This window comes from Lygodium microphyllum, chromosome 25 (genome assembly GCF_053477565.2).
Source record: "Lygodium microphyllum isolate KBCC chromosome 25, Lygodium_microphyllum_v1.1.10, whole genome shotgun sequence".
NCBI classification, from domain to species: Eukaryota; Viridiplantae; Streptophyta; class Polypodiopsida; order Schizaeales; family Lygodiaceae; genus Lygodium; species Lygodium microphyllum.
The window spans coordinates 47,817,272-47,830,491 of NC_141159.1; the positions used below are offsets into that span (position 1 = coordinate 47,817,272).

At 42.5% G+C, this 13,220-nt stretch overlaps 2 pseudogenes; both read right to left on the reverse strand.

Moving 5' to 3' along the window:
* Nucleotides 1–5,678: 5,678 nt before the first annotated feature.
* On the reverse strand, nucleotides 5,679–7,193 carry LOC148014191 (25S ribosomal RNA; annotated as a pseudogene).
* A 1,491-nt stretch (nucleotides 7,194–8,684) lies between these two features.
* On the reverse strand, nucleotides 8,685–10,164 carry LOC148014192 (25S ribosomal RNA; annotated as a pseudogene).
* Nucleotides 10,165–13,220: the final 3,056 nt, after the last annotated feature.

The window sequence follows — 13,220 nt, forward strand, 5'->3', positions numbered from 1 at the left end:
TTTTGACTAAACACCAAAATATCATCAAAGAAAACAATCACACAGTACTGATATTTCAGAAAGATACGGTTCATCATTCTACTAAAAGTGGCAGGTGCATTAGTCAATCCGAATGGCATGACTAAGAATTTGTAATGGCCAAACTGTGTTCTGAATGCAGTCTTAAATATGTCAGATTTATCTAGCCTCACCTGATAATATCCAGACTTAAGGTCAATTTTACTAAATATAGAAGATTCTTGCAGTTTGTCCATAAGGTCATCAACTCTAGGTATAGGATACCTATTCTTTACAGTGATCTTATTTAAAGCTCAATAGTCAATACACATACGATAGGTATTATTATTTTTCTTAACTAAGAGTACAGTGCACCGAATGGAGAACTGCTAGGTCGAATCAAACCTCTATTTAGTAATTCTTCAACTTGGCTCTGGATTTCTTTTTGCTCTATCTGGTTGTGCCTATATGGTGCTTTGCAAGGTGGTTGTGTGCCAGGTATCAAATCAATATTATGGTCTTCTGGATGTGAAGGTGGTAAACCTAGTGGTAGGTCTTCTGCAAAACAATCCTTAAAATATGCTAGAAATTCCTTATGCCTAGAGTGCATATGATTTTCCTTTGCGTGCAATTCATTCACCCAAACGGGATATGATTTACTACTCTTACGTAATGCACGTTTTGCTTGAGTATGCGAAAGCAGTGGAAAAACATTAGATGCATGCATACCATATAATGTAATAGATCTTCCTTGAAAATTAATATTCATAGTGTGTGTGGAATAATCTATATCTGGATTATGCTGGTGTCGCCAAGGCATTCCTAAAATAATGTCACTCGAATGTAATGGAACAACTAAGAAATTTCTTCTTTCAGTGTATGAACCAATTTGAATCTCTAAGTCTTGTACTTCTTGTGTACCATTATACCTAGTGCCTAAAAATGCAGCTTTTATGCGATAATGCGTAGGTACAGTTTGTAATTTCAATTCCTTTACCAATTTTGCTGAAATAAAGTCATGAGTACTACCGTCATCATGCAAGATAGTCTTTTCCTTTCCATGCACCAAACATTTCATAGTCAATAATGAATGTGGAGTAGGCATACCTAGTAAAGTGTCGGAAATAGTAGTAGTGTCATCCTCATCTTCAGTGAAATCAGGCATATCCTCATGTTCATCTTCGTCCATGGCTCCAAGATAGTTGATATGTGCTGGTGGCTTCTTTGAATGACAATTTGCTGCGAGCTATCCAGGCTGGTGACATTTATAGCATACTATTGGCTTGGCTTTGGTTACATTATTTGCAATGGCTGGAAGTCTAGGTACATTTGGATTTGCTTGTGGAATAGGCTTAGGATTTGGATTGACATTGGATGGTAATGCTGGTGGTTTAGCCCAATTCTTGCGGAAAGATGATGAAGAGAAACGACCTAGATTAAACCTTCTAAAATTGGAATTGAATTGTTTAGATCCATAATTACCATTGGCTTGGAATTGCTGTGGTCGTCTGTCTCTACCGCGTAACTTATCTTCAGTGTCGTGAGCTAGTGAGATGGCGTCTTCAAGGGTAGCAAGCTTGAACATGTTCACTTCAGCGTAGTAATGTCCAAGAAGTCCAGACATATACTTCCGCTTATGTGTCGTCTCTGGTACGTCTTCAAGCATGCGTAGCTGTAGGAGTGCATTCCAAAAACGCTCTGTATACTGTGGTATAGACTCACGATCCCGTTGTTGGAGTAGATCCCATTGCTTGATAGCCTTCTCATGAAATTGCGATGGAAGGAAATTCTGCATGAACTTCTTCTTGAAATCTTCCAAAGTAGCAGGACATTCTATGCTCTTGCGTACTACAGTCCACCAAAGTGATGCTCTGTCTACCAAATGATTAGTAATACACTTGATTTTATCTTTTTCTGGATAGGTTTCCTCATGGAAATATTCATCAAACTGACTAATGAATGATAAAACAGTCTTTCCTTCTCATATGCCATTGAAAGTGCGAAATTTGAAACTTCGTTTACTTATCTTTGATTCCTTGCGAATGGTTTGAGCTTCAAGAGTGGTGTCGATGGTACGTCGAATCAAATCTTCAGCTTGAGGTTCTTCTTTGTCGGTAGATGCTCTTTGTAATTTTGTCAATTGCGCTTGCAATGCTTGCCTAGCCCTTCGTTCTTCTTCCAATTGCATCATGATTAGATCCAGCTTTTGTTCCATGGTAGGCTCAAGTAGGTCGTCTTCAGCCATAGAATCATCCATATATGGTTCCGTCATCCTGTAAAACTCAAAAGACCTTTCTCACTCAAAATCAGGTTAGCGGGATGAGCGTAGCTCAAATTCGGGGTTACAAGGCTATGTGTTTTTGGGTATTTCTTTCTCAATTTTCAGAAAATCTGCGATATTTCCTTCCTCGTATGCTGAAAATACTTCAGCGAACTTGCATATGGGTAGAATACTTTGCCACGAACAACTTTGCAGTTCGGAGTTTCTGCACAGGAACAACCCTTCTAGGAGTTTTGAGCACTAATCAGTTTTGACTCTAGTTGACTAGTCTGACTTGTAGAGTTGCAGACTTAGGTGACTTGCAGAGTTGCAGACTTAGCCGACTTAGTGAACTTGCAGGACTTGATCGCGATTGACTTGCAGAACTTGATTTCTGGAGTGCAGGACCTGAAGTTTGTTGACTTGCTGGAGTTAAGAGCTTTGAATGACTTGATTAAGCTTAACGTCTTAAGCTTAATAGCTTAAGCTTATGGAAGGGGGGGGTAATTGTGAAAAACGGCGCAGATCGTGGAGGATGCGGGCAGCCGTTTTTTGACGTCGCGGATTTTTCGGACATCTTCTTGCAGCTCGATGATAATTTTTGTGAAGCTTCTTAAATTCCTTAAGCCTTTAAGCTTTAATACTAAGCTTTTTGAGAAGATAGATATGGAGCTTCTTACTATATATCCACGACTTGTTTATGGAGATGAGGGAGTGGTCCTCCGCCTGTACAGCCTGGTCCTTCGCGATCTGAGAGTAGAAACAGGGGTTCTTGATCGCCAAAAGTCTGCCTGTATCGACGGTTCACGACGAGATTGACCGTAGAGCCCGATCGTTCCAGGAGCTCCGCCTTCGCACGAGATGGGTAGCGATTGGAAGCTCTTGATCTCAGCTCCGCTCTGATACCACTGGTGCGCAGATCGGTCGCAGTATGCTCACGTAGTGAATCCCGGAAGGTCCCCAAGAACAATGAACTCTACCTTTTTGCACAAAAAACAATGTAAAAAGCATGAACGACAAGAGCAAGAGACCAATTGGGTTCAATCTCCCCCCATGCCTTGTGTGAGCGCTTCACAAAGCATGTATTTTATGTATATTTCTATCTTCATGCTCAATAATAGCCCAATTTACAAAAATATGACAAGCTTTTAGCTTTTGAGTTTGCCTTTTACAAAAATAGGAAATAAAGCTAATAGACGGTGCCCATAGAGTCTGGCACGCCCAATCTCAATGTCCAAATAGAAATAACATATCCGTGCGCATAGGCGCATACAAAATAATAATAAATAATCGATGCCTCAATAGACATAACAAAATATAGGCGTGGCGCCTATCAAAATATAATCCATAAGTCGAATACTCGCTAGACTCCAATGCTTTCCTCTGCCACTGCTGTTATCTCTACATATCAACTGAAGCATTCACAATCGTTAGAAAAATAATACAATTAAACCGATAAAAGTAAATACCTAGCAGTCTTCAGCTACATAAATAAATCAACTGGTTAGAAATAAATCCTAACCTTAATTTATTACGAGTGCGCACTCTAAACTCATAAACGTTTATTAATTTAATATGTATTTTGTGGAATCACCCGCTATGGAATCACCCATGTACACACTAAATTAATGAAACGCCCGAAAAGGACAAGCGTCCCCATCAACTTCTCGCACAAAGAATCCACTTTGTGTATGAGCCCCGGTCATCTAAGTTTACGGAATCCACCGTAAAACCTCACGGAATCCACCGTGGAATATGCCTCCTGGCATCAGATCCACACGACCACCCTTCAACTCATAGAGCCCTCATCAACAAAGAACCGCAAGTGCCATGGGACTGGCACTCAACTAGGAGGGGGTAATGTTAACCCCAGTGTAGGACAAGAAAAAAGAAAAGGACAAATAAATCCGAAAAATTTCAAAAATGCAAACCAATGAAGTCAACAAGAAAGAGAAAAGACAAGAGTCACAAAGACAACCTCAGAAAAATACAAAAGACAAAAGGCACATTTTTAAATGAAAGACACCCCTAAAATTTTGTAAAAGAGCACTAGGCTCTCTGTTGTGCAAATTATAAAATCTAGATGGGCATAGGTGAAGGGATAAGGTAAATAGAAGGGAATAGGAAAATAGGACCTTGGCAAGATGTGACCTTGGCAGGATACACGATCATGTAAAAAAGGGGATGGGTGTCCAAAGGATTCAATATAAACTCAAAAAGTGAATGAGAAGTGCATTGTTGGTGTGTGGCAAAAGTAGATCTCTTCTTGTCCTCTTCTCTTCCTCTTGCTATAACCACAGGCCGTTTGTTTCAGTCACCTGAAACCCACGACCCACGGGCATAGGTGAAGGGATAGGTGAAGGGATCATGTGGTTAAGTGCGGACCGTGGGGTTCACCTCGCTCTCGAGTGCGACTCCTGGAGGTTTATGGTGGCTACCTTGAATAGAAAAAGAAAGGCTGCTGAAGCATGAGTTCACGGGAGGTCACTATCCCAATACTATTGTGGCCTAACCATTATTTACTCGCATAAATGAAAAGCAAGGGTGCAGCACTAGGACTTCTTAGGGAGGTCAACCATCCCAGTACTGTTCTTGCCCAAGCGCACTTAACTGCGGAGTTTTGATGGGATTCGATGTATTAGCACTGGTATGACCGCACCATGCTTAGAAACCATGCTCATGTGTATACATGTCATATGCAAAAAAGCTGCATGCACAACTTTTTTTTTGGGGGGATTGGGGAGTGCATTCCAGACTAGTTCCATGGACTAATGGCACACCAAACCCCACAACAAGGGAAAAACTAGTTGCATGTGCAGGGGGTAAAACCCCACGGCTACTTGCATGTGGTGTGAGGGGGCGCCACACCGAGCCCCAAACCCCACAACTAATCCCATTGTTGGAGGGTGGTTGCAACAAGATTTTTCTCCAAGAAAAGCGACAAATCCTCCCTACCATGACTAAGTTCATCATGTGTGCAAGCAGCATGTCGAACCCCACGAACTACCAAGGCATGGCCCGAACCCCACAACTAATCTCATATGTGCAAGCCGTACATGACACCACACAACTGATTGCATGCATGATCGGGCACCACACCGAACTCCAAAACTAATTGCTCTTTGTGCGCGCAAGGTGGATGTGGCACAAAACCATGACTAATTGCATACACATGCGGGGGTCATCGACCAAGGTGGGGGGTGAGAGACAAAGAGAGACAGGGCTTGCAATTATTTTCCAGCAAGATATATAAGAGGGGTAAGCCAGAACCCCACAACTCATCTTGTAAGAGGGAGAGAAATCCAAAGGCTTCCCATTCAATGCATGCACGAAGATTCACCACTCGGGAAAGAAAGGGAGGGACTTGTGTCTTTTTCCACAAAGGGTGAGCCAAACCCCATGACTAATCTCAAGAGGGGACAAATCGGCGCGGCTGCGGGCTAAATGTCAGTGGATCGTAGTAGCAAGGCTACCTTGCTGCCACTTACAATACCCGACCACATATTTAAGTTATCTGCAAAGGATTAATCTCCCCAATCATTTGGAATTGCCATTCAGATCCCCCGATGCAGCCACTTCCCCCACCTTAGGGGAGACTCTCGACACATGCTCTTGGGGACGCACGAGTGTCCCTACTATAAGTCGAGTAACAACGGGGAGGTAGAGAGTGCCACATCTAGCATGGATTCTGAATTAGAGGCATTTAGTCATAATCCTTCACATGGTAGCTTTGCTTCACTGGATTTTCAACCAAGCGTAATGACCAATTATGTGAATCAATGGTTCCTCTCGTACTAAGTTGAATTACTATTGCGGCACAACTCATCAGTAGGGTAAAACTAACCACTCTTATGATGGTCTAAACCCAACTCACATTCCCTATTGGTGGGTGAACAATCCAACACTTGGCGAATTCTGCTTTGCAATGATAGGAAGAGCTGACATTGAAGGATCAAAAATCAATGTCTCTATGAACACTTGGCCGCCACAAGCCAGTTATCTCTAAGGTAACTTTTGTGCACCTCTAGCTTCAGATTCTAAAAAACTAAAGGATTGATAAGCCATGCTTTCGCAGTTTGTATTCATACTGAAAATCAAAATCAAATGAGCTTTTACCCTTTTGTTCCACACAAGATTTCTGTTTTGGTTGAGCTCATCTTAGGACATCTACATTATCTTTTAATAGATGTGCCACCCCAGCCAACAAACTCCCCACTTGACAATGTCTTCCTCCTGGATCGGCACATAAGCATGCCTTAAAACTAGAAGCAGGGACAAAGCCCCACCTCCACCTCACGGAGTAAGTAAAATAATGTTAAAAGTAGTGGTATTTCACTTGCGCAAAAGGCTTCCACTTATTCTACACCTCTCAAGTCATTTCACAAAGTCAGAGCTCAATAGGGTCTTCTTTCCCTGTTGATTTTTCCAAGCCCATTTCCTTGGCTCTGGTTTTGCTAGATAGTAGATAGAGACAGTGGGAATCTCACTAATCCATTCATGCGTGTCACTAATTAGATGACAAGGCATTTGGCTACCTTAAGAGAGTCATAGTTACTTCTACCGTTTATCCGTGCTTGGTTGAATTTCTTCACTTTGACATTCAAAGCACTGGGTAGAAATCACATTGCGTCAACATCCATGGAAACCATCACAATGCTTTGTTTTAATTAAACAATCAGATTTCCCTTGTCCATACCAATTATTAGACAGTTGTTCACCGCCTAGGGAGGGCCGCCCCGCGAGAAGCGATGTTCTATGGCTGTCGCCCAGTGGGCACGTAGAGGTCTACCCTTGCCACTGGGGGGCAGCTCTAGTAGACCCTCGTCGACACCCTCCGTGTCAAGACGCAGACCCCTAGACCCAGCCCTTAGAGCCAATCCTTTTCCCAAAGTTACGGATTCATTTTGTTGACCTCCCTTGTCTACATTGTTCTATCTTCCAGAGGCTGTTCACTATGGAGACCTGATGCGGTTATGAGTACGACTAGGCATGATTGGCATTCGCTCCTCCAGATTTTCACAGGCCGTCGGGGGCGCAACGAACACTGCGAGATGTGTGGTGCTTTACCAGGTACTAGACCCTATCTTCAGGTGATCCAATTTTAGGGTGGTCAGGTTGTTAAAAAGAAAAGAGAACTCTTCTTGGGGCCCCCGCCAGTGCCTTTGGATTTGGTCATGTTGCCGTCCACTGCCATGTCTCGGTTTGAAAATATTAATCCGATTCCCTTTCAATGCACGACGCACATTATTGCACCCTTGACACAGGACTGCCCCATCTCTTAGGATTGACTAACCCATGTCCAATTGCTATTCACATGGAACCTTTCTCCACTTTGGTCTTCAAAGTTCTCATTTGAATATTCACTACTAGCACCAAGATTTGCACTGGGGGGGTAGAGTTGCACAACAACCCCTATGCCCTCCTACTCATCGGGGCCTCGCACTCACCTTGATGATCGGGTATAGGTCACATGATTCAACACCATCCATTTTCAAGGCTAGTTAATTCGGTAGGTGAGTTGTTACACACTCCTTAGTAGATTTTTACTTCCATGACCACCCTCCTGCTACGTGTTTGATTCCGATTAGAGAGGAGAGATCGGCCCAATCCCCTCTTGGAAGCCCTTTCTCGACACACTGCCACCAAGACCTGTGGCGGCAAGCCGGCTTGCAGAAGTCATTTCCTCGACCGGCGCGGTGCATAGAATTTCACAACAAGGTGGAAACTAGTTGCATGTGTACGGGGAAAACCCCTATGGCTACTTGCATGTGGTGTGAGGGGGTACCACACCGAGCCCCAAACCCATGCCAATCCCATTGTTGGAGGGGGGTTGCAATAAGATTTTCCCCCTGCAAAAGCAACAAATGGTCCCGGTTGTGACTAAGTTCATCATGTGTGCAAGTGGGGCACAATCCAAACCCCACATCTAATCTCATATGTGCAAGTCATACATGACACCACACAACTAATTACATGCATAATGGGGTGCCACACCGAACCCCAAAACTAACTTCTCTTTGTGCATGTAGGGTGGGTGTGATGCATAATGGGGTGCCACACCAAACCCCAAAACTAACTTCTCTTTGTGCACGTAGGGTGGGTGTGATGCAAAACCACGAGTAATTGCTTGCACGTGTGAAGGCCGTCGACTACGGAGGGGCGAGAGAGAGAGAGAGAGAGAGAGAGAGAGAGAGAGAGAGAGAGAGAGAGAGAGAGAGAGAGAGAGACGCGGGGCCTTGCAATTATTTTCCAGTGAGATGTATAAGAGGTGTAAGCCCGAACCCCACGACTCATCTCATAAGAGGGAGAGAAATCCGAAGGATTCCCATTCAATGCATGCACAAAGATTCACCATCCGGGGAGGGAAGACTTGTGTCTTTTTCCACAAGGGGCGAGGTGAACCCCACGACTAATCGCAAGAAGGGACAAATCGGCATAGCTGCGAGCTGAATCTCAATGGATCATAGCAGCAAGGCTACCCTGCCACCTACAATACTTGGCCATGTATTTAAGTCGTCTGCAAAGGGTTCATCTCCCTCATCGTCTAGAATTGCCATTCAAAGCCCCCAAGGCGGCCACTTCCACCACCTCGGGGGAGATTCTCAACACATGCTCTTGGGGTCGCATGAGCGCCCCTACTATAAGTTGGGTAACAACTTGGGAGGTAGAGAGCGCCGCATCTAGCATGGATTCTAACTTAGAGACATTCAATCACAATCCTATACATGGTAGCTTCGTGCCACTGGCTTTTCAACCAAGCGCAATGACCAATTATGTAAATCAGTCGTTCCTCTTGTACTAAGTTGAATTACTATTACACCATAGCTCATCAGTAGGGTAAAAGTAACAAGTCTCATGATGGTCTAAACCCAGCTCATGTTCCCTATTTGTGGGTGAACAATCCAACACTTATGGAAAATTTTGCTTCGTAATGATAGGAAGAGCTGACATCGAAGGATCAAAAAGCAGCATCACTATGAACGCTTGGCTGCCACAAGCCAGTTATTCATGTGGTAACTTTTATGACACCTTTAGCTTAAGATTTTGAAAAACTAAAGGATCAATAGCCATGCTTTCATAGTTTGTATTTGTATTGAAAATCAAAATCAAATGAGCTTTTACCCATTTGTTCCACACGAGATTTATATTCTCATTGAGCTCATCTTAGGACACATGCGTTATCTTTTAATAGATGTGCTGCCCCAGCCAAACTCCCCATCTGACAATGTCTTCCGCTTGGATTGGCACACGAGTGCACCTTAAGACTAGAAGTAGGGGCAAAGCCCCGCCTCCACCTCACAGAGTAAGTAAAATAACATTAAAAGTAGTGGTATTTCACTTGCGCAAAAGGCTCCCACTTATTCTACACCTCTCAAGTCAAGCTCAACAAGGTCTTCTTTCCTCGCACTGATTTATCCAAGCCCATTCCCTTGGCTGTGGTTTTGCTAGATAATAGACAGGGACAGTGGGAATCTCATTAATCCATTCATACGCATCACTAATTAGATGATGAGGCATTTGGCTACCTTAAGAGAGTCATAGTTACTCTCGCCGTTTACACGCGCTTGGTTGAATTTCTTCACTTTGACATTTAGAGCGCTAGACAGAAATCACATTGCATCAACATCCGTGGGGACCATTGCAATTCTTTGGTTTAAATAAACACTTTGATTCCCCTTGTTTGTACCAGTTTTGAGACGCATGTTCACTGCCTAGGGAGGGCTACCCCTCGAGGAGCGACGTTCTATGACTGTTGCTCAGCCCTTGCCACTAGGGCAACTACAGCAGGCCCTTGACAGCCTTCGATGTGTCAGACTGTAGACCCCTAAACCCAGCCCTCAAAGCCAATCCTTTTTCCGAAGTTATCGATCCATTTTTTCGAGTTCCCTTACCTACATATTTCTATCAACCAGAGGTTGTTCACCTTGGAGATGCGATGTAGTTATGAGTACAATTGGGCATGATCAGCATTCGCTCCTCTAGATTTTCACGAGCCGGCAGGGGTGCATTGGGCTTCGCGAGACGTGTGGTGCTTTACTAGTCGTTGGACCCTATATCCGAGTGATCCGAGTTTAGGGTGGGTGGGCTATTAAAAAGAAAAGACAGCTCTTCTTGGGGCCCCTACTGGCTCTCGAGATTCGATCACATTGCCATCCACTGCCACATCCCAATTTGGGAATATTAACCCTATTCCCTTTCGATGCACGATGTGCATCATGCCCTTGACACATGACTGCCCCATCTCTTAGGATCGACTAACCCATGTCCAATTGTTGTTTACATGGAACCTTTCTCCACTTCGTTTTTCAAAGTTCTCATTTGAATATTTGATATTAACACCAAGAATTGCACTGGGGGCCATTTCACTCAGGCTCACGCCCAGAGCTGTGCCACGACCCCCATGCCCTCCTACTCATCGGGGCCTCACACTCACCCCGATGTTGAGTATAGGTCGCGCGATTCAATTTCATCCATTTTTGGGGCTACTTGATTTGGCAAGTGATTCGTTACACACTTCTTAGTGGATTTCAACTTCCATGATCATCATCCTACTATCTTAATCAATCAAGACCTTTTTTGGGATCTAGGTTAGCGTGCAGTTTGGCACCGTAACCCGGCTTTCGATATATCTTGCATCGCGGCATTATTGGCGGCGAAGGTGGGCTGGCTGGGTGGCACATTGGTTGGAAAGACGGTGCTCTTGAATTTCCTTTTGTGACTTGCCCAAAACTCCTTTTGGCCTGAAACCAGAAGTAGTCGAGGCGATCCTTGATGGGGCCGAGCAAAGGGAGGCCATAGCCACTAGGAATGTCACATAGAGGGAGTTGCTCATTGGTAATGGGAGTTGCACTAGCCGTAGGGGAAGGAGAAGGAGGGGTAGCCATGTGGACTGCTTGATCTCAATCTTTCACTACTACAAAGAGCTTTGAAGAATAGAGATACATGAGTGAAGCCGTAGGGGAAGGAGAAGGAGGGTAGCCATGTAGACTACTTGATCTCAAGCTTTCACTACTGCAAAGAGCTTTGAAGAACAGAGATATGTGAGTGAAGCCCCAAATATCCTGTTGTGAAGCCACAGGGGAAGGAGAATGAGGGGTAGCCATGTGGACTGCTTGATCTCAAGCTTTCACTACTGCAAAGAGCTTTGAAGAACAGAGATACGTGAGTGAAGCCCCAAATATCATGCTAAACAACTTGCTCATCCTCAATGTTTGTCTAGACAAGACCAACCCTGTGTGAAGCTTTTACTTGTTGAATGTTTCTAAGTTCTCTATTATAACTTAACTTGTCTTAGGTGACCCGCCCATGCACTAGGATAATCCATTTAGGGGTGGGGGTAGGTGGTACCTTTGGAAAATGCAATTGCATCTCCAAGAGGTGCCATAAGTGTGGGCGGGTGGCGGTAACCCTCCCCCTGCAAGCGCATTCTTATTCAAATCATATGGAACTATTTTTAAGAGAATAATTTCCATTATGTAATCAGGTCTTTCCCACCAAGAGAAGTTGTTTCCATTACATATATTTGAGATGTCTCTTTCATTCATGGGCAAGATGACCCCTCACCTTTTAATTCAACATGTCATCATTCTCAAAATGATATTATGACCAATGATTTCTTTTCACCATTTCTTTTTTATCTCATGTTCTTCAACATTGTTTATATGAATTAGTCAAAGAGGTGTGTCCCAAATTGGAACTATGCCATGTTACCATTCACACCGTTGTACTCAAGAAGATTTAGAAATTCAATTTGGACATGCTCAGATGAAGCTAGGGCCTCAAGACTCAATTTTCTACACCAGTTTGGTAATAGGACATGTCTGGTTAAGTGGATATCTTTTAAAGATTTGATTTAGGACTTTGGTATATCATTTTATAGATTTAGAATCAAAATAGTTAGCTTCTATACAAAAAATATATAGATATTTTTTATGGTTAGCTTATATACAAAAAATATGGAAATTTTTAAATTACAACAAATATTATCGAGTTTTAGATTAAAGCATTTTTTCAAGGCTAAAATGTTGAAATACATGAAAGTTATTCTCTTAATTTTTACATAAATTGATCGTAGTTTTTGAAATATAAGTGTAATTTTCAATTCTTAAATTCTTTTAATTATCATAAAATGCTTTCCAACAAAGAAGGCTACTTATTTATCTCTAATTGGGCTCAAAAGTAATTCTAGAGAGATGGTGATTAAGAGCCAAAATTTGATGCATTTGGATTATTTCAACATATGGCATAAGATCAAAACAAATCCATATTGATGTGCATGTTTTAAATGTTGTTATATATTAACTTTAAAATTTTAGGAGCCTAATATAATCTTTAGGACCAAATTTATATTGTAGAAATTTTCAGGTTATGCTCGAACTTTGTGCTAATTTTGAAATACAAGGACTAAGATATGATGTATCTAAATTTAAGTGTCTAAATTACACTCAATGAATACACTAGCCATTATCTATAGATGCAAAAAAAAAAAAAAAAAAAACTATAGAAAGCATCATTTGATAAGTTCTTCTAATATTTTGAAACCTAATGTCACTATTCATGTTGTTTATAGTTTATAATCTCTATAGCACTTATTCTCTTTTAATTTTTTAATTTGTGGTGATGTGATAATTTGTTTTTATAAATGAATGTTATTTCCATATCAATATAGCATTCAAGGGGGTGTTAGATACAAGCATACAACCATTTAGACCAGAATTTTCAATAAACTTCTATATCATGGGGGGGGGGGGGGGGGGGGGGGCGGCGGAGGATACCCTTGGAAAATGCAATTGCATCTCCAAGAGGTGTTGTAAGTGTGGGCAAGTGGAAGTAACACAAAGTGCACCCCCCACGGCCCCAACCCTCATCCTTCTTTCAAGCAAGCACATTCTTATTCAAATCATATGGAACCATTTTTGAAGAGGATCTTTCCATTATGTAATTGGGTCTTGCCTACTAAGAG